The sequence below is a fragment of the Portunus trituberculatus genome, chromosome 32, assembly GCF_017591435.1.
Source record: "Portunus trituberculatus isolate SZX2019 chromosome 32, ASM1759143v1, whole genome shotgun sequence".
Taxonomy (NCBI): Eukaryota; Metazoa; Arthropoda; class Malacostraca; order Decapoda; family Portunidae; genus Portunus; species Portunus trituberculatus.
Genome location: NC_059286.1, coordinates 131,412 through 159,183, shown reverse-complemented (window position 1 = coordinate 159,183; position 27,772 = coordinate 131,412). Strand labels below are relative to the sequence as shown.

At 37.1% G+C, this 27,772-nt stretch overlaps 1 protein-coding gene across 1 annotated transcript in view; it reads right to left on the bottom strand.

Annotated features, from left to right (window-relative positions):
* LOC123511826 (inter-alpha-trypsin inhibitor heavy chain H1-like) overlaps positions 1-26,869 on the bottom strand; it is a 175,506-nt gene extending 148,637 nt beyond the window's left edge. The window contains exon 1 of the mRNA XM_045267873.1: positions 26,716-26,869. The gene's annotated coding sequence lies outside the window, so the exon portion shown is untranslated. The remainder of the gene's footprint in view (positions 1-26,715) is intronic.
* Between the last annotated feature and the right edge of the window lie 903 nt (positions 26,870-27,772).

Below are 27,772 nucleotides of genomic sequence, written 5' to 3'. Positions count from 1 at the left end.
TTAAAATAAGTCTCAGTTAGTATCGGACTGACCGTCTGGGACGTGTCGTTTTTTACCCATATGGTGGATTATTGTTTTTTTTTTTAAATGGGGTAATACAGAAACTATGAAATGATAACTTGGACCAGTGGATTCCTTGACACTGAAAATGTAAGTTTAGCTATTAAAATCAACGTCCCATCTCATTTAGAAGCCAAGATATTGAAAAAAACATACATTTTATGGCGGCCATCTTGCAAATTCTAATATAGTTAACTTTGAAACTCCCTGCCTGCTTCTGTATTTCCATCTTCCTACGACTTGACTTCTTTTAAGAGGGAGGTTTCAAAACATTTGTCCCTGAATTTTGGCTAATTCTTCATCAATCTTTAAGGGAACTAGCATTTTAAGTGGGCCCTTTTTTTTTTTTTTTTTTTCCCTTGGTTAGTTTCCCTCTTGCATAAAAAAAAGTATATACATTCCTGAACAAATGCAAAACATTGATTTTCTGATTTCTTAGTCAATAACTTTCCAAGAATGTATAGTTTTGCAAATCTTCAAAAGAAAAAAAAATCCGACAAAATTATATAGTTAACCTGATTAGAGGATGAGGAGGACGAGGAGGAGGAAGAGGAGGAGGAAGAGGCGGAAGCTGAGGCGGAGGCGGAGGAGGAAGAGGAGGCGGAGGCGGAGGCGGTGGCGGAGTAGGGGGAGGAGGAGGAGGAGGAGACGGAGGCGGCGGCGGAGGAGGAGGAAGAAGAGGAGGTGGAGGCGGTTGCGGCGGCGGCGGCGGAGGAGGAGGAGGAGGAGGAAGAGGAGGAGAAAGAGGAGAAGGAGGAGGAGTAGAAGGAGGACGAGGAGGTGGAGGTGGTTGTGGAAGCGTAGGAGGAGGAGGAGGAGGAGGAGGAGGAGGAGGAGGAGGAGGAGAGGAGGAGAAGGATGAGAAGGAGGATGAGAAGGAGGGGGAGGAGGAAAAGGAGAAGGAGGAGGCAGAGGAGGAGGAGGCAGAGGAGGAGGTGAAAGAGGACAAGGAGGAGGAGGAAGAAAAAAAGCCTTTCTATTTGGATAACTAAGAGAGAAAAAATATCCCTCGCAAAACAAAATCAACATTGTGGAGTCAATATGGACTTTGCCATATTCCCCCTCAAAACATTTTGAAAGCGACGGATCGACTAACAGAAAGGCCAAGTGACAGACTGGCTCACTAGTACAGACAGACATGTGGACCAACAAATGGACTAATAAATAGACAGACATGACTTAGTGAGGCACTAACTGAACAGAATGTTGACTGAACATACTTTAAACTGACTGAATGATCGAAGGATAAACTGATTAAATGAATGAATGAGCAAAATGTAGTCAAGCCCTGCCTATCTGGTTATAGGTTGGGGGAGGACGACTAGACGAATAAATGCAACTCCCCAAAATTGCAATTAAGACTCAGCACCTTCAAAGCTTTCAAGGCGGGAACTAGCAAACTCAAAAAGATATGACCCAAAAACCTACAGTTCACTTGCAAGTCAAGTGGCAACAACTCGGGAAGACAACAGACGAATAAACCACTTAAAATACGGACCGTTGTGTTCCTCTTCACCAAAATTTCTAAGGTATAACACCTATTGATCAAAACCAAAGCAGGTAAGGCAGCCGAGTCCCCTTTAGGCGGCGGTGGGTGTAATAAGAAGGTTCACGGCGGCACGTCTGAGTTATGGCTGAGTTACGGTACACTCGGTTCATGCTTCGCCCGATGCCCCTCCTGTTTTTGGTCACGAGGAGCAAAGCTTGTTGTTTGTTTACGCTGTGGCCGAGGTGAGAGTGTACTGAGTGTAGGAGGAGGAAAAAGAGGAGGCGGAGGAGGAAGAGAAACGTTGAGGTGTTGTGAGTGTGCAAGTGGTCTAAAAAGGAATGAGGGATAACAGGAAATATTACGCAGTTATCGATATATTATGATTCGAGATTGGAAAGCTATTTATAGTACATGAAAAAAAAAGAAAACACTTAAGAGTGATAGAAGAAAAGATTAGGTTTCTGCTAGTTATCTACATAAAATGGCCCAAACACAACGTTTTTTCCACATCCCAGTTGAAAAGCTCACAACAATAGTCTTTCTGTGGTCTGTTTCACGCATATCAATTTTTCAATTAGAAGTTAAAAGATGTTGGTAAGTGATACCAGGAGTATGGAAATTATCCGTATATTGCATCAAGGGCATCAAAAATATCTTAATCTCACGACAAATACTTAAACAATTTGTAACTTAAATAATTTGACATTGATAAAAAGACAAGGACACCGCTGTCAGTCTTGACACGTCTGCTACCATGGACGTGTATGATACAAGTTGTTAACTTCGTATCAGGGTCTCAGGCCATGAAGCTCTCGCCCCTGAGACGTCACTTCGCTCTCATACTAGCTACACGTACTCCTCAATCCATGTGAGTTATAATACACCAGTTTTTATAACTTTTCTTTTGATACATATAGATCTTTCACTAACGAACGCCATATAAATAACAATATTAAGTTACCACAGCTGATGAGTAAAGATAATGGCAGATGATATGCTTTTGTTTATGTATTTACTCTGTCGTACTTTTCCTATATTTTCTGCTACTTTATGGACTCTGTAAAGAGGAATATTCATCTTAAGTAAGCTACAACAGCTTTATTTCGAACCGTTTCGACCTTGTGAAATAGATTCATATTATATCCTAATACATATAATAAATTATTACATAATCCACAAAGTTTCATTTTAATTAAAAAAAATATAGATATAGCTCACAGCAATAACTCCTCCATTATCCAGAACTATCCAGTTTATCCATACATGGGACGAACTTTCCATAACACTGAAAGAGACTCACTAAAACACTTATTCCTAATACCAACCTGACAACAATAGCGCTAGAATCATTCACTATAATTACTTACAGCATTAACACGTTGTTAAGGTATTACATTATTTAGACACTGCACTTACCATGGTAACATGGTAACATCTCATTATTCACGATCGCATTGGATATTACTGCTGCCTGAAGTGCCAGAGCATGTCCCTAATACTTGCACACTTTCACTATACACACAGCTGATACAAAACTATAAAATCATCGAGGAAGGTGGTGGAGTCTGGGAAGCAGCACACAAGTAAATAAAGTAACAAATGATTGTTACAACAGCGTCTTGCCTCGAAGCTCATGCGGTATATACATATCATTAGATGATGCACCTTGTATATGTACCTTACTACTGTTGATGGAGTTGTGGTAATTAATAATAATTCTGATGTCCTGAAATACCTATATGTGTGTGTGTGTGTGTGTGTGTGTGTGTGTGTGTGTGTGTGTGTGTGTGTGTGATTAGGAAGGGCAGGAGGGTCAAAAGGAAACAGTTAATGACCCAGGCCAGCTGACCCAGGCCAGCCCGGGCAGATATATATAGCCCAGGTCAGGTAAACATCCTGTGATGTCGTTCTTAGATGTTGTTGATACCACACGTGGGGGGGTCACGTGAGCTTGTACTTGATTGGTTGATGGTACATTTGAGGGGCGTGTTGTGTGTGTCAAGACACGCCCCCGTAAGTTCCTGAAGGGAAATTATAGAGGATTGGGACAGAGAAAGACGAGAGAGGAAGCAGAGAGGACAACCGCGGCTCTGAGCGGGCCGCCCTCGGCTGCATGCTAGAGGGCGGCATGAACGTTTTGTACTCCAAAATATAACCAGTAAGTGGAGCTATGAGTTGCAATGCAGTCTTTGAGGTAAATTAGAATGAAGGAGGAATCATGATAGGAGATTTAGGTATTATTTTAGTATGGTTTATGTGTATGTACTTGGTTCATAATGACGTCGATATATACTTGCGTTTTCATTTATGAGTAAAGGATTTTGTATACGGCTACCTACGTATGTGCATGTGTGTTGCTCGGACGAACAAGTTATCTAACATATTTACTTGTGTGTATTCGTGTACGAAGTTAACGTAGTTCTATGTATGGGTACCAAGAGAAAGAGATTCGCTGAGTGAAGTTACTTGTGTGGATATATTAAGATTTGTCATTATATTCGGTGGTGTGTTACGTTGTCATTTTTGTGATTGGAGTAAGGTAACTAGATGTGTATGGTAATATATTTGGTGGTACGTCACGTTGGTTGCTTGTATTCATGTATTCATGCATTCATTTATATACGGATAACTGGTAGGAAGGGCGAAATGTTGTACTTACTACATATGAGATTTACTGATAAATAAAGCAGTGTTCAGATAATGTAATACGTTATGAAGATATAGTGGACGACGTTGAGGTGGAATCCGTTCTGGTGTAAGAATATATACGAGATTAAGGTAATTCTTATGGATGTTTGTAAGGGAAATTGTAATGATTTGCAGTGGAGAAGACAACAGAAAGAGTTGTGATTGTTACATGTCGGCGCCGTATCGAACATCTTATGTATAGATATTACTTTTGTTAATTAAAGATAGAAAAAACTTTTGACTGAGAATTTGTGCAACGTCGTGCAACAGTTCGGATCATGACATTCTCTCTCTCTCTCTCTCTCTCTCTCTCTCTCTCTCTCTCTCTCTACTACTAATACTTTTTTTTTTTTTTACGGTAAGGCCTATAGCGCCTGTAGGCACACTTGAAGAGTGTATGGGAAGCGCTTCCGCCCATTAGTGGCGCATGCAATTTTATTTATAGTGGTGCCCATATTAAGGCCCATGTCCCCACCCAAGCTCATCTTGAGTGTAACCACCTAGAGCCTGGGTATCATGGTGACATGTAGGTAACTTTAAACCACTCGACAAATGGCAAAGTGTTTTAAGGCTGTACGTGGTGGGATTCTAACCTACGCGTGGACGTCTGCCCGATCCCACGCTCACCACCTTATCCACTGCGCCACCGCCTCGCTACTACTACTACTACTACTACTACTACTAGTACTGTCACCCACTCTCTTTCTATTATTCATTAATGATCTTAACCAAGCTGATGATATCACTCTACATCTTTCCACATCCCTTTAGAGCAGTGATTCCCAACTGGTGTGCCGCGGCACCAAGGGGTGCCGTGAGATCTTTTGAGGGTGCCGCCAAAATTCAGGGGAAAAAATTGCATTAACTTCACTCTCTCTGCTTCTGCTGCTGCTGCACAATTTAGCGATCGAATTTTCAACTTAGCTACTTTTCATTGAATTTGTATAATAATTTGTACTTATGGAAAATTACAATCCAGGAGAACAATACTAATTATATGATTTTGCTGTGTAATAATTGTACGGACACTGGAGAGAACAGCTTGGCGGGAGAGTGGGAGGGAGGGAGGGGAGTGAGGGTTGTAGACTGACGCGTATGACACACGTACAGGGCAGGGCGCACAGCGAGTCGCCACTGGCCAGAGCCCAGAATGTCTCAGTACTGATTGGTGACGCAAAGGAAGCAGAAGGTATGACATATCCTCCTCCTCAGCTCGTTAGCAATACATACCTGGTATGTATTGCTAACTAGCTGAGTTCGTGAGTCGTTTGTTCATCTTTTTCTTTTTTTTAGTAATTAATTACGAAGTATTAGTAATGAATTTCTCTATGCTTTATAACACCAAAAGCAAAATTTAATAATTTTCTCCTGTAATACCAAATGTAAACACGTCGTAAATTTGTAAAAAAAACAACGGAGATTTTAAATATGTATTTCCTTATAAGGGTGCCGGGAAGTTTTGAAAGGCTTGCCAAGGGTGCCGCAAACTAGAAAAGGTTGGGAACCACTGCTTTAGAGGCTACCAACCCTTCAGAAAGTCAGCAGATCACACAGGGACGCCACAGAACGCCTGACTTATGATCTTTCTAAGATTTTTGATTGGGACATAGAAAACTTATTAGTTTTCAATGCCTCAAACACTCAATTCCTCCATCTATCAACTCGACACAACCTTCCAGACAACTATCCACTCTTCTTCAATGACACTCAACTATCTCCGTCTTCTACACTGAACATCCTCGGTCTGTCCTTTACTCATAATCTTAACTGGAAACTTCACATCTCATCTCTTGCTAAAACAGCATCTATGAAGTTAGGCGCTCTCAGGCGTATCCACCAGTTTTTCTCGCCGCTCCAACTGCTAACTCTGTACAAGGGCCTTCTCCGTCCCTGTATGGAGTACTCTTTGCATGTGTGTGTGTGGGGGGGAGGGCGGTTCCACTCACACAGCTTTATTAGATAGGGTGTTATCCAAAGCTTTTCGTCTCATCAACTCTTCTCCTTTGACTGACTCTCTTCAGCCTCTTTCTCACCGCCGAAATGTTGCATCTCTTTCTATCTTTTATCGCTATTTTCATACTAACTGTTCTACTGATCTTGTTATCTGTATGCCTCCCCTCTTCCTGCGGCCTCGCTGAACAAGGCTTTCTTCTTCCTCTCATCCCTATTCTGTCCAACTCTCTAACGCAAAAGTTAACCAGTACTCTCAATCATTCATACCTTTCACTGGTAAATTCTGGAACTCCCTGCCTCCTTCTGTATTTCCGTCTTCCTACGAACTTGATTTCTTTTAAGAAGGAGGTTTCAAGACATTTCTTTCTTAATTTTGTCTAAATAATTACCTCTCTTGAAGCGAACCAGAACTTCAAGTGAGCTTTTTTTTTTTAAGTATTTTTTTGCCCTTAGCTGGTTTGACTCCGAAAAAAAAATATATATATATATATATATATATATATATATATATATATATATATATATATATATATATATATATATGTATATATATATATATATATATATATATATATATATATATATATATATATATATATATATATATATATATATATATATATATATATATATATATATATATATATATATATATATATATATATATATATATATATATATATATATATATATATATATATATATATATATATATATATATATATATATATATATATATATATATATATATATATATATATATATATATATATATATATATATATATATATATATATATATATATATATATATATATATATATATATATATATATATATATATATATATATATATATATATATATATATATATATATATATATATATATATATATATATATATATATATATATATATATATATATATATATATATATATATATATATATATATATATATATATATATATATATATATATATATATATATATATATATATATATATATATATATATATATATATATATGGTTAATTGATGATAATTCTGGTGTTCGAAAATGCCTTTACTGTCCTTTACTCATAATCTTAACTGGAAACTTCACATCTCATCTCTTGCTAAAACAGCATCTATGAAGTTAGGCGCTCTCAGGCGTGTGTGTGTGTGTGTGTGTGTGTGTGTGTGTGTGTGTGTGTGTCACTGTTTGATCTGCTGCAGTCTCTGACGAGACAGCCAGACGTTACCCTACGGAACGAGCTCAGAGCTCATTATTTCCGACCTTCGGATAGGCCTGAGACCAGGCACACACCACACACCGGGACAACAAGGTCACAACTCCTCGATTTACATTCCGTACTTACTCACTACTAGGTGAACAGGGGCTACACGTGAAAGGAGACACACCCAAATATCTCCACCCGGCCGGGGAATCGAACCCCGGTCCTCTGGCTTGTGAAGCCAGTGTGTGTGTGTGTGTGTGTGTGTGTGTGTGTGTGTGTGTGTGTGTGTGTGTGTGTGTGTGTGTGTGTGTGTGTGTGTGTGTGTCTGTGTTATCTCTATCTCTCTCTCTCTCTCTCTCTCTCTCTCTCTCTCTCTCTCTCTCTCTCTCTCTCTCTCTCTCTCTCTCTCTCTCTCTCTCTCTCTCTCTCTCTCTCTCTCTCTCTCTCTCTCTCTCTCTCTCTCTCTCTCTCTCTCTCTCTCTCTCTCTCTATCTCTCTCTATATATATATATATATATATATATATATATATATATATATATATATATATATATATATATATATATATATATATATATATATATATATATATATATATATATATATATATATATATATATATATATATATATATATATATATATATATATATATATATATATATATATATATATATATATATATATATATATATATATATATATATATATATATATATATATATATATATATATATATATATATATATATATATATATATATATATATATATATATATATATATATATATATATATATATATATATATATATATATATATATATATATATATATATATATATATATATATATATATATATATATATATATATATATATATATATAGAGAGAGAGAGAGAGAGAGAGAGAGAGAGAGAGAGAGAGAGAGAGAGAGAGAGAGAGAGAGAGAGAGAGAGAGAGAGAGAGGAGGAGGAGAGGAGGGAGGAGAGATAAATAAACAAACACACACACACACACACACACACACACACACACACACACACACACACACACACACACACACACAAAGGCATTTCCGAACACCAGAATTATCATCAATTAACCATCTATCTATCTATCTATCTATCTGAATAAATAGATAAAGAGATAGATAGGTAGATAGATAGATAGATAGATAGATAGATTTATAGACAAACATATAAAAGATAGATAGATAGATAGATTGTATGGACAAACATATAGAAAGATAGATAGATAGGAACATATATAGCTAGATAGATAGAGAGATAGATAGATAGATAGGAAAATTTTTCGCTGACTTCACATAGTTAAAATATTCTTAAATGTATATATTTTTTTTAAATATGGTTTTCTGTGAAACAGAGTGATGAAAAAATAATGTTTTCTTTACATATTTTGGTTAAAAGTATCATAAATAAAAACTAAAATGGTTTCAATGGCAACTTCTATGTCCGATATCTAATTATATTACTCTGATTATTACTATACTATGTACTATTCGTCTTTATCTTTTTTTCCACCATATTTACTGTTTCTTATATTATTGTGTCTGGTTAAAGTATCAGAAAGGAAATGTATTGGAAAAAGAAAACTAAGAGAAAAATTTTGTCAGAGAGAGATCACATTATGACAAAGAGATATGATTTTATATACCTCAAACTGTCACGAATCAATCAAAATAACGCAGGAGGTCATATGCAGAAATATGAAACTAATACATATCAATAGATAAGTAAGATGGAAAATAAAAAAAACAAACAAACACGTATGTCATGTCATGAACTAGACTTTATTTTTTAGAACTACTTTTATCCATTAAAAAAAAGGGGAATCACAGTGAAACTAACTTCATTTTTCCTATAATCTTTCTAAAAAAAACAAAAACAAAAAAACAAGAACATAATACTGTAAAAAAGACAGGAGAAAAAAAGGGTCCTTACTCTACACAGTTATCGTCAGGCCTCATGCCATCACTGTATTCAAAATCTTAAGGCTCACAATTTGTCAACTCTACCTATATAAAAAGAAATAGGTTCCTAACATAAGTTCTTTTATATAAATCATTTTGACATCATATTACTACTTTTGAGAATTGTTAGACATTGCATCCAAACAAAAGAAACATAATAAACAGAAGATTACTCCCGACAGCTCTAGGAAGGCTTATGGACCCGATGGAGTCCCTCCTATTGTTCTCAAAAACTGTGCTTCCGTGCTTGCACCTTGCCTGGCCAAACTATTTCAACTAGGTATGTCTATCGACTTCTACCTTTACTTTTTGCTGGAAGTTTGCCTACATTCAGCCTGTTCCTGAAAAGGGTGACCGTTCTTATCCCTCAAACTACCGTCCTATAGCTTTAATCTCTTGCTTGTCTAAAGTTTTTAATCAATCCTCAATAGGAAGATTCTTAAACATCTTTCACTTCAAAATCTTCTGGCTTTTCTTACTGAGTCTTGGTCATTCTCTTTTAGAGATTTCGGTGAAACTTTTCCTGTCCCGTTAGACATATCAAAAGCTTTTGATAGAGTCTGGCACAAAGCTTTGATTTCAAAACTGCCCTCCTATGGTTTCTATCCTTCTCTCTGTAACTTTATCTCAAGTTCTTGTGCAACCGTGGTAGACGGTCACTGTTCTTCTCCTAAAGTTGTTAACAGTGGTGTTCCTCGGGGTTCTGTCCTATCACACACTTTTTCTCTATTATTAATTAATGACCTTTTTAACCAAACTTCTTGCCCTATCCACTTCTACGCTGATCATACCACCCCACATCTTTTCCACGTCTTTTCAGAGGCGACCAACCCTTCAGAAAGTCAGCAGATCACACAGGGACGCCACAGAACGCCTGACTTTTTATCTTTCTAAGATTTCTGATTGGGCCAGAGAAAACATAGTAGTTTTCAATGCCTCAAAATCTCAATTTCTCCATCTATCACCTTGACACAATCTTCCAGACAACTATCCCTCTTCTTCAATGACACTCAACTGTCTCCCTCTTCCACACTGAATATCCTCGGTCTGTCCTTTACTCATAATCTTAACTGGAAACTTCACATCTCATCTCTTGCTAAAACAGCTTCTATGAAGTTAGACGTTCTGCGGCGTCTCCGCCAGTTTTTCTCGCCGCTCCAATTGCTAACTCTGTACAAGGGCCTTATCCGTCCTTGTATAGAGTATTCTTCGCATGTTTTTTTTTTTTGGGGGGGGGGTTCCACTCACAGCTTTTTTAGATAGGGTGGAATCAAAAGCTTTTCGTCTCATCAACTCCCCTCCTCTGACTGACTGTCTTCAGCCTCTTTCTCACCGCCGAAATCTCTTGTATTTCTTGCTATCTTTTATCGCTATTTTCATGCTAACTGTTCTACTGATCTTGCTAACCGCATGCCTCCCTCCTCCTGCAGCCTCGCTGCACAAGGCTTTCTTCTTCCTCTCATCCCTATTTTGTCCAACCTTCTAATACAAGAGTTACCCAGTATTCTCAATCATTCATATCTTTCACTAGTTGACTCTGGAACTCCCTGCCTCCTTCTGTATTTCCATCTTCCTACAACTTGACTTCTTTTAAGAGAGAAGTGTCAAGACATATTTGTCCCTGGCTTTTGGATGACTCTTTTGGATCTTTTATGGAACCTGCAGTTCCAGTGGGCCTTTTTTTTCTAACATTTTGTTGCCCTTGGAAGCCTTGCCTCTTGCATTAGAAAAAAAATAAATGTAGACGGCACAGGCAAGGTTTGTTCGAGTTTTGGGAAAACTGATCGTATCGCTACTGGCTTTTTTTTTTTTTCAATAATACATTATAACAGAATAAGGACACTATTTGATGATCATCACTGATATTTATCGTTAAATTAATCATAAAAACTATTAAAGGTCGTGTTATGTTATATACAACTATGTTCCCACAATGTTGACAAGAGTTATGACTCTCATTGGCGATGCTTTAACAAGGTGGACCCTGTCTTAGCACTTCTGACTACGTCACAATATTAGAGCCTGTCATAGCTGGACTTATGTCTCAAAATGCGCCATTTTGTCTACCTATGACCACGTCATTTGCTACGGCGGTTTGCAGAATACCGCACCAGAAGTCTTATATGTGGCAGTCCCTGCAGATTTTTTTCGAGCCTTTGATCACTTTCCTGACACGAGCAGGATAAAATACAAAACAAAGAACAAATAAATTATTATCTCTATATAGTATACTGTAGTGTTACTAAATTGGTTTGTTGAAGTTTTCAGCCGCCCCATAGTCACTTTCCAAATATCATAGAAAATATGCATCTACTTTACTCTAATTTCTCCCGGAAAGCCAAGCGTCTGTATAAAATCTCTTTTCTATAGTCTTAGTTATTTAGTCAATTTAAGTCTCTAGCAGCCTGCAGTCAGTCTCCTAACACTATAGAAAATAATCAGTTCTTTGCAAGGTCAAGCGTCAGTATGCAATATCTTTTCTATTCTTATTATTAATTTCTTTCAAATTTGTAGCCGTCACCTATAGTCAGTACATACTAAAGAAAATAAATATGCACTCAACACAAAATTTTTGAGCAATGTCAAATATCAGCATATAATCTTCCCCAACAATGTAAGAGTAGCCTTACGACATTCATTCATCAGACAACCTGTACATACATATAACGAATAGTAACATTTCACAAGCTAGGACGACGAGAAATAGCTATACACTGTACTTTATTGTTCAGAGTAACGGAACGTTCTCCACTAATTCAGACTTACTTAAAAGCGATGAATGTGAGTTAAGGCCAGACTGTTCATTTGGTGGTGCAATAAAGGGGTCGGGGTTAGAAATGATCGGGAACAACAGGGTGGAGTTGACAAAGAGATACGCTAGGTAAGGAAAAGCTGAGGTGGTGTCGGGGCGTGGAAGAGATGAAACGCGACGCCATGGTTCATTAATGTGTTATGACAACCCTGTCAACGCAGCACCGAGGGAGAAAGGTGGTGTTGCTACTACTACTGCCGCTACTACTGTACTTCTCCTTTACTGATGCTACTACTATTACTACTACTACTACTACTACTACTACTACTACTACTACTACTACTACTACTACTACTACTACTACTACTACTACTACTACTACTACTACTACTACTACTACTACTACTACTACTACTACTACTACCACTACTGCTGTTGCTGCTGCTGCTGCTACTACTACTACTACTACTACTTCTACTATTATTTTTCTTTGAAGTAAGAAGTTTGCTGGCCAAAGATAAAAAATATTTAGGAAATCACCCTTGGATGTTCAAATGGTTGGTCTAATCTTCCTCTTCCTCCTCTTCCTCCTCCTCCTCCTCTTCCTCCTCCTCCTCCTCTTCCTCCTCTTTCTCCTCCTCCTCCTCCTCCTCCTCCTCCTCCTCCTCCTCCTCCTCCTCCTCCTCCTCCTCCTCCTCCTCCTCCTCCTCCTCCTACTACTACTACTACTACTACTACTACTACTACTACTACTACTACTACTACTACTACTACTACTACTACTGCTGCTGCTGCTGCTGCTGCTGCTGCTGCTGCTGCTGCTGCTGCTGCTGCTGCTACTGCTACTACTACTACTACTACTACTACTACTACTACTACTACTACTACTACTACTACTAGTACTAGTACTACTACTACTACTACTACAACAACTACTACTACGACACATTTCTTGTTTCTTTGGAAGTATAAAGTCAAAGAGAGTGGAATTCCCAGCACTGTGCCTTCTCTTTTTACTCTGCTAATCACAGCATGTAAAGAATGCAGAACTATAATGATATTAAAGATAAAAAATATTATTCATATGAAAAAATAAAGATAACAATTTCGTAAAACAATAAAGTTGCTATATAAAAAAATCATGATATACCATGCATCAAAAATCGTATTCATATCGCTAATAGTTATGCAAATTCATTCGAAATATTTAAAACCAACATTTTTAGTTATCAACACGGTGAGGTAAGCGCGGTGCCACAAATACCAGTCACACGAACATACTGCCATTCACTCAGGCAGAAAAAGACGATGAAAAACAAGTCACATCCTCCCTTTCAAAAAAAAAAAAAAAAATACTTGCCCGAGAGAGAGAGAGAGAGAGAGAGAGAGAGAGAGAGAGAGAGAGAGAGAAATATTTCAGTCCTGACGCCATATAGAGATTAAGACAATAAATAAACTGAATCACTGAAAAAAAGCAAATATATTTCGCCTGAGGAAGGAAGGGAAAAAGAGGAGACAAAAATACAAAAAAACCTCGAATCTAAAGCCACAAAAGTATAAAAAGAACTAGAAAACAATAAATAAAAACAAACCGTAGAGAGAGAGAGAGAGAGAGAGAGAGAGAGAGAGAGTGGGGAGGAGTGCTGATAGAGACAAAAAATATAAACAAAAAGACAAGAAAATAAGAGAAAAAGTCAACTCTTCGTTATTTACAGCACACACAAAAAGTGAAATGACAGCACACGAAGGGGTCACGACAGCTGCCAACATGGCTGCCTATCACTTGTGTCAGGCTGTGGTGGTGCAAGGTTCAGGCTAGCTAATGATGAGGTGAGGCTGAGAGGATGTGCTGCCTGTAAACAAGAGAGAGGAAGCAGACAGAAGAGCAAGCAGAGATTTTAATGACAAGAAGGGATGATTGTTTACCAAAGGTACCATGAAATATAATATAAATGAAGATTAATTAGTTTTATACATATATATTCAATTATTCATCTATTCATTTATATTTCCCTTGTCGTCATCCCTGCTTTTTCCGCTGTCACCCTACTCTCATTCAAGATCATTCTTGCTTCTCTTTGCCTTTTACTTGTACTTCTCCCATCGTTCACCTACATCTACTTGGTTTTACTTGTTCTTTCTCCTACTTCCCCCATCGTCCTTCTTGTTTGATCTTTTTTCTTTTAAATTCTATTCATTCATTGACACTGTATCCTCTTACGCTCCCCGTGCCGCAGTCTGCTCACTCTGATACATTCTTTCTCGCGGACCATATTCCTGCCCTTCATTATGCCTTAGAATCGTATTCAGAAACACCTTTCTCTCACTACGACTACCTTCAAAAATTCAAGTCAAAGAGATTATTAGCCATTTCTCAAGAGCGTTACTCCTGCAGAAATCTTGTTAATCTCTTACTAGTACCGTAAAATCATGCTCTAACTTCAATTTTAGCCTAATAACTATAGTGAAGAGCGGCGCATATGTGGCTCAAAATATGGCTCTTATTCCGCTGAGTATGAAACTTTCCTTATTGTGCGCCGTGTTCCAATACTTCTCCCTACAGTCTACCTATCTCCTCCAGCCTCCGCACCTCGTTTTCTCCCTTGATTCCTCTGTGTCTCTTAAATCAAGGCCTCACTTCTCTAGGGACTCATGAATTTAGTCGTCCCACAAAAAAAGTTAGTTAATCTTTCATCACAAATAGCTTTTTCTTCTATTTGTTGATCTTCATGGATGGTTGTTTTAAATTGTTTATTTACGCAACATTCTCTCTCTCTCTCTCTCTCTCTCTCTCTCTCTCTCTCTCTCTCTCTCTCTCTCTCTCTCTCTCGCTATGTGGGTGGATGGATGGATGGGTTGTGTGCGTCTTCATAAGTACGTGAGTATTAAGTGTTACTTTAAGTCAGTGTTGACAGCCTGAAAACATTGATATCCTCCTTAATTAAAAATAAGCCACCCATCTCTGCTTAAGTGTCAAGATATCACTGTTGCTTGATTAAGTAATGGTAAGTAATTAAGTGAGGTTTGAATTAAGCAACATGATCTGTACTTCACTAACTTTAAAAAAAAATTTCAGCAATACATAACAAGCATAACTTGATTTCTTCAGTGTGACTCATAGCCAATGTTTCATATATATATATATATATATATATATATATATATATATATATATATATATATATATATATATATATATATATATATATATATATATATATATATATATATATATATATATATATATATATATATATATATATATATATATATATATATATATATATATATATATATATATATATATATATATATATATATATATATATATATATATATATATATATATATATATATATATATATATATATATATATATATATATATATATATATATATATATATATATATATATATATATATATATATATATATATATATATATATATATATATATATATATATATATATATATATATATATATATATATATATATATATATATATATATATATATATATATATATATATATATATATATATATATATATATATATATATATATATATATATATATATATATATATATATATATATATATATATATATATATATATATATATATATATATATATATATATATATATATATATATATATATATATATATATATATATATATATATATATATATATATATATATATATATATAGATAGATAGATAGATAGATAGATAGATAGATAGATAGATAGATAGATAGATAGATAGATAGATAGAATATTTTCTGCTTCCTCAGGGAACTCTTTCGTTTTTCTTCTTTCCTCTCGTTTATTTTTCCTTCACTTATCCGTTCGTATTCGTTATCACCAGCTGTGTTTACTCCCACTGACAGTCTCTCTCTCTCTCTCTCTCTCTCTCTCTCTCTCTCTCTCTCTCTCTCTCTCTCTCTCTCAGGTCGTAAGTGATAATAATAATAATAATAATAATAATAATAATAATAATAATAATAATAATAATAATAATAATAATAATAATAATAATACAGTTTATTAGTAATTGCAGTACATACGTACTGAAAATGTACATATGGGGATTGAGGGAGACTTAAGATTAGAACCTTAACTTAGCTGTTTAGTCACTCGATTACTCTGTCTCTGCTCATGCGACTTGACACTCACCTCCATAACTCTAAAGTACACAACTACAAACACACACACACACACACACACACACACACACACACACACACACACACACACACACACACACACACACACACAAGACATAGAGCAACTTCATTGTGACGCCGTAAGACATTCGATCTTTGCAACCATTCCTATGTTTGTCCTTGACTCTTCATACACTCTCTGAGGAAATCGTAAGAAGACGGACTTGGAGGCCAATATAAAGGTGGAGCTTTATTTTTCCCTTACAAGTATTACAACTCTATTTCCTGTCTTGTGTCTTTTATTTTTTGCCTGACTTTTTTTTTTCAACATTCACTGGTTTTTATTTTCACGGTCTTGTATCTTGCACTCTTATATTACTATTTTTTGTATAGAAGAAAAGCTGCAATTTTCTTTTTTCTTTATTTACTATACTACTCTTTCCTTTCCGTTGTCCTATACATTTTGCACTTCTACAACTGCTTTTATTGCTTCTTCTTCGTCTGTTTTTACTAGTACTACTCTTTTCTTTCCTCTGTCCTATATTTTTCATTTTTCCCTATTTTTTCCTATACAATTGAAAAGATTTCTTCTCCTCCTACGTTTATTAAGCTGTCTTTCTATTCTTTTGTTTTATATTTTTACTTTTCTATTACTATATTGCGCTTGGTTTTTACTTAGAAGCTTTGGAAGATGATAAGGCCTTATTTTTTTTCCTATATATAGTTATGAAAATGTGAAAACTAAATTATAATCAGTCTTTATTGATTCCGTCAAAATCTCCAGGTATTCTAATCGGTATACCAATCAATTTCTCTTGTTTTGAAGATATACGGTGTGCTGATTGAGTTTCTTATGGATTCGGTATGGGTAAGTTAGCTCAGACAGGAAGTAAGTGGAGGCTGACATTGTCTATGCATCACAAGCCAACAGCTTCCGTAAACTCTCGAGAATAAACTGCAAAAATAATCTTGTGCTCTTTGATCCTAAAAAGAATATACTTCTGAAGACTTGATATGTGACTTTATGATATATTTTGTTTAGATTAACCTCGTAGTAATAGTAGTAGTAGTAGTAGTAGTAGTAGTAGTAGTAGTAGTAGTAGTAGTAGTAGTAGTAGTAGTAGTAGTAGTAGTAGTAGTAGTAGTAGTATAAAAAAGAAGAGAAAAAAAGAAATTTTATATTAGTAATGATAATAATGATAATAATAATAATAATAATAATAATAATAATAATAATAATACATAGTCTCAGTAATAATAATAATAATAATAATAATAATAATAATAATAATAATAATAATAATAATAATAATAAGAAGAAGAAGAAGAAGAATGACAATAATAATAAGAAGAATTACAAAAAGAAATAGATAGCACGGTTTATCTAAAACAATACCATCAACAACTAAAAAGTTCCTCCCCCGAGCAATGACAACAGCAGTACTATCACCCGTAACACCACCAATACAATAACGCCACCACTGATACCATAGTATCCAAAAAAGAAAGAAAAAAAAAACCAATAACATTACCATCACAACCAACCCCCACGTTGCTCTCTCAAAAATAGCAAAATCTTTGTATAAGGCTGTCGAGGCACACAAAGTAGGGAGGAGAGCAAAGCCGCAAGTAATGAACGTCAACACTCGTCCCTAACCAGCATCATTACTGTATCAGGTTTGTGGGTTGATGAGGTGCACTGTGATGGATGGCAGGGCACTTGGGGGATAAAGGGAGAGCGACAAATGTAGGGTGAGAGAGAGAGAGAGAGAGAGAGAGAGAGAGAGAGAGAGAGAGAGAGAGAGAGAATTATATGGAGTATTAGTATAGTAGTAGAAGTAGAAAGTGGGGAAGGAAAAGGCAGAGGAAGAAGAGGCATAAAAGTGAGGTTCAAAGATAAGAGAAGAAGGAAATACTGTCATAAACAGTAGAAGAAATATATAGAAATAAATTGTATAGTAGAGAATAATGATCTAAAAATAATTTAAAAGATAAACAAGTAGAAAAAGAATAGACGAGATTTTTTAAAGACATTAGGAAAAGTCAAAATAAACTACAATGATTGAGAGGATTGTACAAGACAGACAACAAAGAAAAATAAGGAAAGAACGTACGAGAAAGAGCTTGGTGAGAAGACAAGAGGATGGGAAGAGGGTGATAAATCCTTGGGGAAAGAGGAAGGCGATGAACAGGAAGAGAGAGAGAGGGAGAGAAAAATGGAGAAATAAGGAGGCATTGTTATGAAAAATTAAGAAAAAGGTGGAAGATAAGGAAAGGATGGGAGGAAAGAGGGTGTGTGTGTGTGTGTGTGTGTGTGTGTGTGTGTGTGTGTGTGTGTGTGTGTGTGTGTGTGTGTGTGTGAGAGAGAGAGAGAGAGAGAGAGAGAGAGAGAGAGAGAGAGAGAGAGAGAGAGAGAGAGAGAGAGAGAGAGAGAGAGAGAGAGAGAGAGAGAGAGAGAGAGAGAGAGAGAGGATGAACAGACCCTCAGGAAAGTTATATGATACACGGATCTATACAACAACAGGAGGCTCACAGTTCAGGAATAGATGCGTAAAACCTACACGAGAGAGAGAGAGAGAGAGAGAGAGAGAGAGAGAGAGAGAGAGAGAGAGAGAAAGCTTTCCGCCTTCACCATATCCTACTTCCTTTTTTCCCTCCCAGACGTATCATCCCCTTCATTTGTATGTACTCTGATTTTTCTCATGTACTTTCCCCCTCCTGTTCCTTTTCTACTGATAATTTTTCTGTTTCTTTCCTCTTCCCATTTTCTCTCGCTCTTTTTCTTTTCCTTCCTTCTTTCTTTTCTCCTTGTTTTGCTCCCACTTCTTTTTTTCTCCATTGTTTTCTTGTCCCTCTCCGTCTGTTCATACATAATATTCTCTTGCCTTTTCCTTTTCCCCTTTCTTTCTTATCTTATCTTTCTTTGATTTTTTTTTCCTTCCTCTCTACTTCTTTACTCTTTCTCTCCCTCTCTCTCTCTCCCTCCCTCCTCTCTCTCTCTCTCTCTCTCTCTCTCTCTCTCTCTCTCTCTCTCTCTCTCTCTCTCTCTCTCTCTCTCTCTCTCTCTCTCTCTCTCTCTGACTTTCCTTCTCATCTTCCTACTTTTAATGTTTAAGACACACACACACACACACACACACACACACACACACACACACACACACACACACACACACACACACACACACACACACACACACACACACACACACACACACACACACACACACACACACACACATTTGTCTTTGCGGTGCATTTCTCACTCCCTTGAGTTAATTTGCACGTTACCTTAATCTCTCTCTGTGGGCTCAGGCAACAACATTCCACATCGCGACCCTACAATGTGTTTTAGCGTAGGAATGTGTGCAGCGAAGAAAGAGAGAAAAAAAAGGAAAATCTGTTGGCCACGTTTCGCTTGGTGTCACTTTCGCTAACTCTCTCTCTCTCTCTCTCTCTCTCTCTCTCTCTCTCTCTCTCTCTCTCTCTCTCTCTCTGCGGCAGCGGCAACAGAGGAGGTTCTTGTGATAAGCTTCATGAATGAATGTGTGTCTTTTTCTACAGCTGAGTGCTAGTAAGAGTAGGATTAAGTATATTAACGCCACTACCAACACCGCAACCACCGCTACCACTAATATTACTACTACTTTTACTACTACTATTACTACTACTATTACTACTACTACTACTACTACTACTACTACTACTACTACTACTACTACTACTACTACTGTTACTACTACTTTTGCAGATCATTTTCAAAAGTAGTTTTAATCATATTACTTTAATACAGCAAGAAGCCTTACTATTCAGATTCATTAGCAATGTAATGACACCGCATATTCATTACTTTTTATTACCTGTTTGAAATGTCTTGGCTTGAAATGAGTACTGAAACGGAGCAAATACCTTCGTTCGTTTAATGGTTTTGGGACAAGAATTTACTAGACCTATAACGCGGTCTTCCTCTTACCCATTCCTCGCACCACCTCGTATCTGATATCCTAAAAGATGGTTATTAGCGTATAATCTTTCCCTTAACATCAAGAATTAGTGCCTATTGGGACGGTTCAAGTTCCCTCCATTGAGAAAAAGACGGCCAAACTTATGCTCGCAATTCTAAAACACTTCTTTCCGTTTGCTTCTCGTAATAAGTCGATTTTTTCTTTTCTTTTGCCTCTTTCTCTTGGTGACTTCTTGCTTTCATTTTTTTTATAGTTTTCTTTTCCTTCTTTTTATCTTTATTTTCTAAGGGTTGTGGGTCAAAATGTTACCTTTATATTCCCTTGTTGACACGATATCCTGTTTTCCTTATTTTGTTTCTTCTTCTTTTTTCTTCCTAATGAATGAGAAAAAAATTTCTTTTCTTTCTCTTCTTTTGGTAACTGAAATAGTTTTCTTTTCTTCCTCCTGATTATTCAAAATCTTCACCTTCGTCCATCGTGATAACTCATATTCCTTCCTTTCCTTCTCCAATTGTTGAGTTTTAAAGGAAATAACCTGAATTGTTCGAACGGTAGAGAAAAAGAAGAATGTTTTGAGATTGCCAAACATGTCAAATATTTCCTACCGCAGCTCAGGAAGAAAAAAGACATTTTGAAGAATACCGGTGCAAGATCTGAAAATCTTTCCTCTGCTACATTCCTGGGTTATGACACTAGTATCAGAAAACCAGAGGCGGCGACCAGACATCCTATTTTTGTTATCAATGATTTACTGTGTTTAATCGACTGAAGCACACCCACCGCTCTGTCATTACGAAACTCTCGTACACTTCCTAGCCTTTTAGCGCCTCTTTCATTGCTACGTGATACCACATTAAAGGCACATGGAGTTATTGGCTACAAGGAACAAGTGCAACAAAGCCTTAGGAGACTTGAGTATTCTCTTACCACATATCACTTTTGGGAAACCAAACCTTATTAGCTAAAGTGGACAAGTGCAATGAAAGTCTAGGGCACATTTTTGGACATCTAACATCTATCTACAGAGCATCATAGGATATCTATGTAAAATAATTTCAGTAAAACTAGTATACTTTTTGGGACGGTAAACAAATTCAAAATTATAGGATATTAGGCTTATGACATCGGTGATCTTATTTATTTATTTATTTATTCTTTTTTTTTTTTTTTTTTTTGCGGAAAAAAAGTATCAAGACACCTCTAAAGCTGAGTTGACTTTTTCTCTTGGCTCTACGTCTGTTTATTTTTGGGAGGGATGTTATGTGTGGGGACTTTATTTTATTAATTTATTTTTGCCCATGGTCCCATAAAAAAGGAACTGTAGAATACATGACCATCTACAGGACACCACACACACACACACACACACACACACACACACACACACACACACACACACACACCAAAAAGGAGACTTATCGGTTCTAGGGTACAAATGTAAAGTACAATACATTCTCTCATTAAAACCCTTCAATCGGGGACCTGAAACCCAGTAAACCCGTGTTGGCTTATCAGCCTGAAGTCTGAATCACTTGTCACCGCCACCGTCTGGAGCCTCGATCTGATAGCGTGTGGAGCGGTCGCTTCTGACCGTCTGCGATAAGGGAAACGAGAGATAACAAGTAATCTTAGTCACCCAACAACCAAGGGTTGATTAGACGTAAACAAAATAAATAAATAAAATAAATAAAGAAAACATAAAAATTCACACAGCGTAATAAAAGGGAACGCTTTATGTACCGAATTGAATGATAATATGCACACACACACACACACACACACACACACACACACACGGCCCGGTAGCTCAGTGGTTAGAGCGCTGGCTTCACAAGCCAGAGGACCGGGGTTCGATTCCCCGGCCGGGTGGAGATATTTGGGTGTGTCTCCTTTCACGTGTAGCCCCTGTTCACCTAGCAGTGAGTAGGTACGGGATGTAAATCGAGGAGTTGTGACCTTGTTGTCCCGGTGTGTGGTGTGTGCCTGGTCTCAGACCTATCCCAAGATCGGAAATAATGAGCTCTGAGCTCGTTCTGTAGGGTAACGTCTGGCTGTGTCGTCAGAGACTGCAGCAGATCAAACAGTAAATCACACACACACACACACACACACACACACAATGAATGTATGAATGAATTAGTAAACAAATATTAAAGTAAAATATTTGTAAACAAATATTAAAGTAAATAAATGCAAAGATAAAATAAACACCCTACTTCTCTCAAATCAAATTCGTGTGACTAGTTTGTAAGTCATCTCGTTTTTAAGTCGTTCCTGAATCAGATCCGTAAGTTAAATTTGTAGCTCATGGCCGTGAAAAAAAAAAAAAACGAAATTAGGAAATTTAAAAAACAATGTTTGTGAATTATCGTCTTAAGTCATATTCATTAAACAGTATCGAAGTCTTTTTATGTAAGTAAATCTTGTTTGTAGTCATGTTCTTAATGCCAAGATCTTAAGCCAAATCCATAAGTTGAATGTTAGACATGTTCGAAAGTCAGATTTATTAGTCAAACTCGTAAGTCAAAATTGTAAGTCAATTTCGTAAGTCGCATTATGTGGTAACTGTTGCTGGGAGAGGGAGTAATGATTTACCACTAGAGTTCTGAACGAAGCTCCTTTGTGAGCGTCAGAGAGAGAGAGAGAGAGAGAGAGAGAGAGAGAGAGAGAGAAAAAATATGCACCTCTCCTTTTATTCAAGGCTTGCAATTTCGCTAAATCCAAGTCTGGGTGAGCCACACACACACACACACACACACACACACACACACACACACACACACACACACACACACACACACACACACACACAAAGCTGCACACAGGAACAAAAGAAATGCAAACACAAACTATAATGACGACCTTTGTGGTGTGTGTGTGTGTGTGTGTGTGTGTGTGTGTGTGTGTGTGTGTGTGTGTGTGTGTGTGTGTGTATATACTAGTACGAATATCAACACCATATCACCACTAACAGTATTACTACTTTTTACTACTACCACTACTACTTCTATTACTACTACTACTTATACCTACACTTAAAAACTTACCATTTAAACTGTAGTTACCATATTTCATCAGTTTCTGTGACTTATAAAACAAAAACCTCTTAATGCTCGCCTCGTTTTTAATTATATGTAAATTTGGATTATACTGGGAACCTTCATGGAAATTTTTAAAGCAAAAGTTCGCTTCATATTCTCCTATATATTTTCTTTCGTGCCCTCGCGTTAATTTGAGAAAAAAAAAGAGAAGAAGGTTTTAGAATATCCATTAATGAAATTCTCCCCTTCTAAAAAACGAGGAAATTAACTGACATCTATTTAATTATTTGATTAATCTTTTATTCGTTTATCAGTTATGTTGAAAGTTATAACTTAATTCAGGGAAAAGGAAAATAATTTTGCAATCCTTTTTCTTCCATCCCAATTATCGCTCTTTTCTTCCTCCTCCTCCTTGATCTCTTCGTTCTACTCCTCTCTCTCCTGCTCCTTTTCATCCACCCCGTCCTCCTCCTCCTCCTCCTCCTCCTCCTCCTCCTCCTCCTCCTCCTCCTCCTCCTCCTCCTCCTCCTCCTCCTCCTCCTGTGCCATGGTCTGTTGCGCTGCATTTTTCTTGTGACGTAACAGATAAAGGCAGCAGCGACGTAACTTTTGATTCTTGGCACGTGATGGTTTTTGACGGAATCCTTGCTTGTCCCTGGTGGTGGTGGTTGTCGTAAGGTATATGAATGAATAGACAATCTCCTTTTGTGGAACATCTTTCTTTCTTTTTTTTCTACATGTATGTGTGTGTGTGTGTGTGTGTGTGTGTGTGTGTGTGTGTGTGTGTGTGTGTGTGTGTGTGTGTGTGTGTGTGTGTGTGTGTGTGTGTGTGTGTGTTTTATTTTTATTTTTTTATTTTTTTTTGTGTGTATACTGATTAACATTTACCCATATCTTTACGTCATTTTTTTCTTATCCACATATTAAATGGTTCACCTTATATATTTAGGTTGTTAAATACAGGAAAACTTACGATAGGAACTGAGAAGATTAATGGAAAAAGCTTTGTATTGTAATGGAGTGTTCAAGACTGATGATGAATACAATAATGATGAGATGGAGGAGGAAGAATAGAAGGAGGAGGAGAAAGAGGAAAGAAGAATTCATTGTTTAACCAATAAGAAAGCCCACTAATAATAGCACATCTGAATCTTGCTAAATACACTCGCTGCTCGCGCTTCAAACAACACCTCATTGCAGGGAAGAAATTGCAAGGACGCAGGACTTTTCCACTTTCCACTCAGCTACACTAATCACGTACTTCTAAATATTTTTATTATCCTCTCCTGTCCTCAGCTTTAAATTACCTGTCCTCGTTTTTAATTATCCTCCTATGAACTACCTTGTTATTAATTGTCCTCCGCATCTTTTTAATCTCCACATTTTTTTCTAATTTTGTCTCTTTTCATTTTTTGTTATTCGTATTGTTTCATTTTTTTTTCTCTTTCCCACGCTATCTTCGTTTCATACCCTCATTACCTTTATTTATCTAGCTTTTTTCACACTACCCTCCTTTTATACTCTCATTACTATTATTTTTGTACCTTTACCTACATTCTTTTTATTTTCTCCTTCCTCCTCTTCCTCCTCATATTCAATGCTTATCGGGTGGAAGAGTTATTCTTTCTTTGTATGTACGAAATTATGAATGTGTCTATGCATTTCTGTATCTAAATATGTATGAATTCCTCCTCTTCCTCTTCTTCCTCACTACTACAATTTTGTTTTCTCTGACTCTATCTTCTCTCTTCTCTTCCCTCCTATTTCAGTTGTTATTTTTCTTTTATTCATATCTATTTTGTTCTCACCATTCTGTTTCTATAATCCTTCTTGTAGCATCTCTCTCTCTCTCTCTCTCTCTCTCTCTCTCTCTCTCTCTCTCTCTCTCTCTCTCTCTCTCTCTCTCTCTCTCTCTCATACGCACACTATTAAATCAAATCATTCTCTTATCAACAAGTTCTTTACGTAACCTACTCACTCATTCATCAGTTCACTCATTGCTATTCATCCATTCATGATTTCGTCAGGCACGGTAAGTCAATCAGTCAGCCACTCAGGCAGCTAATGGATCAATTACTCAGTCACGCAATCAGTCTAGCCTTTATCGCATTGTAAACGTGTGTGAGAGAGAGAGAGAGAGAGAGAGAGAGAGAGAGAGAGAGAGAGAGAGAGAGAGAGAGAGAAATGTTTCCAGGAAAGAACAAACTCACTGGCAAAGCAACAAGAGAGAGAGAGAGAGAGAGAGAGAGAGAGAGAGAGAGAGAGAGAGAGAGAGAGAGAGAGAGAGAGAGAGAGACGAAGACAGACAAAAACAGAGACAGAGAGAAGAAAAAATATGGAACAACGCTATCAACAGCACCACCACCACCACCATTGACATCAGCGACAACAATTCAATTACCTCCATCACCACCACCATCACCACTATTGCCGCGATGAACGATAACACAGCCAACACCATTACCATCACCACCGCCGCCACCGCCACACCTCCACCACCACTATTATCACCGCCATCAGCACCAACAGCACCAGAAGCAACAACAAGCAACAACAAGCATCCTGGCAGACACAGCTACATTCATCCACCACCATCTTAACTACCACTACTAACTCCAATACTACCACCACCACCACCACACGTGTCTCAGTCACCACCACCCCCTGTCTCCTGGTTTTGTGGAGTTTACACACACACACACACACACACACACACACACACACACACACGAACTTTATGCTTTACGTTTATTTTTAACATATGTAGTTCCTGAGGATTTTACAAAGATGAGGTTCAATTTTATACTTATTTTCCATTTCTCCTCTTTGGCGTATATGTGAGATGATTATGTTAGCCTTTAATCAGTGAGTCTTTCTTCATGTCACTAAAGTATTACTGGTAAAAGGCTGCCCTAGGGATGGTTAGTGATTCTTGATGTTATTTCTGTTATCATCATTGTCATTATTATTATTATTATTATTATTATTATTATTGTTATTATTATCATTATTATTATTATTATTATTATTATTATTATTATTATTATTATTATTATTATTACTATTATCATTATTATTATCATCATCATCATTATTTTCATTATCATCATTAGCTGCATCAATAAAATGATCACCTCTCTCTCTCTCTCTCTCTCTCTCTCTCTCTCTCTCTCTCTCTCTCTCTCTCACACACACACACACACACACACACACACACACACAGTTATGCGCGCGGGCGCCTCAACATAGCCTCTATTAACCCACAACCTCACCTTTCATTGTGAGAGGAGGTGAAGGCAAACAGTCAGGTAAGAAAGAAGAGAACAAAAAAGCACTGAGGCTTGGAAAAGAAAACAAAAGCAAACCAAGAGTCAAAGACGGGGCACTGACCTGACTTGCAAACAGTAACTGCAGTACGATATCAGGAAGATTTTGAAACGCACACTAGCCCCCACTGTCCGAGTCAGGAACACACGAGTCACCGCACTGTCACACAACCCAACGTGCCGGCAGCTCGGCGGGCACTGAGCACCGTGGAGTGACTGGAGTCCGTACGGGTAAGGCTAAGAGATGCACACCGCCGCTTGAGTCACTCTGAACACTAACGACATCATATCACTTACCGTATAAACGTTTTGGCAATTACCACTTACCCTTATATCAATCAGTAACTCCTATGCCAGGCAGTACTGCAGTCACGGCCAAATAATGAGAGAATAACCAGGTAAACTCACCTATTTCAGGTCATAGTGTACAACAGAGGAGAGAGTTGCCAGCTACGAGTTGCACAGTTATTTAAAACAAGTTCTAGGCACCTGACTAAGGAATATACATGCCCTGCACGTCTCTGCGAACTGGCGGGGGATGGGAGTGGATTGTGGGGGTGAGCCATTCATTCGATACTGTGGTAGGGAGAATGGACTGGGGGAGGACTGAGAGCAGAGCGGGTGGGAGGACAGGGCACAGGTGTAGGAAAGGAGAAGCTGTTGTAAATGGAACGAACACACGAGAGAGAGGAAAGTAAGATTAAGGGAGTGCAGGACAGGCGAATGGTGAATGGTGGAGGTAAACAAAGGCAAGTGAATGAACAGAGGGAAAGATACACTGGAATTAGAATATAAGATGGTAAATGGTTAGTGTTGCTAGATAAACTGCTGGAGCGATAGTGGATTTCATTTGTTCATTTTATTGACTGGTTGACTGATTGATGGTTGGCTTCAGTGTAATAATGGGAAAAGTGAAGTGCACTATAAAAGTTAGATTAGAATGCTGTAGATGAATAATGAGGAGGAAAACAATTGTAGAAGGATTGATAAATGGAATGAAAGACAATTTTATTGGAGGAACAGACACTTTAAAGATAAAAAAAAAAAAATAGGTGGGAACAGGTGGAATGATAAAGCAGACAAAAAGATAAAAAAAAACGAAAGTTATAGGCAATGAAGAG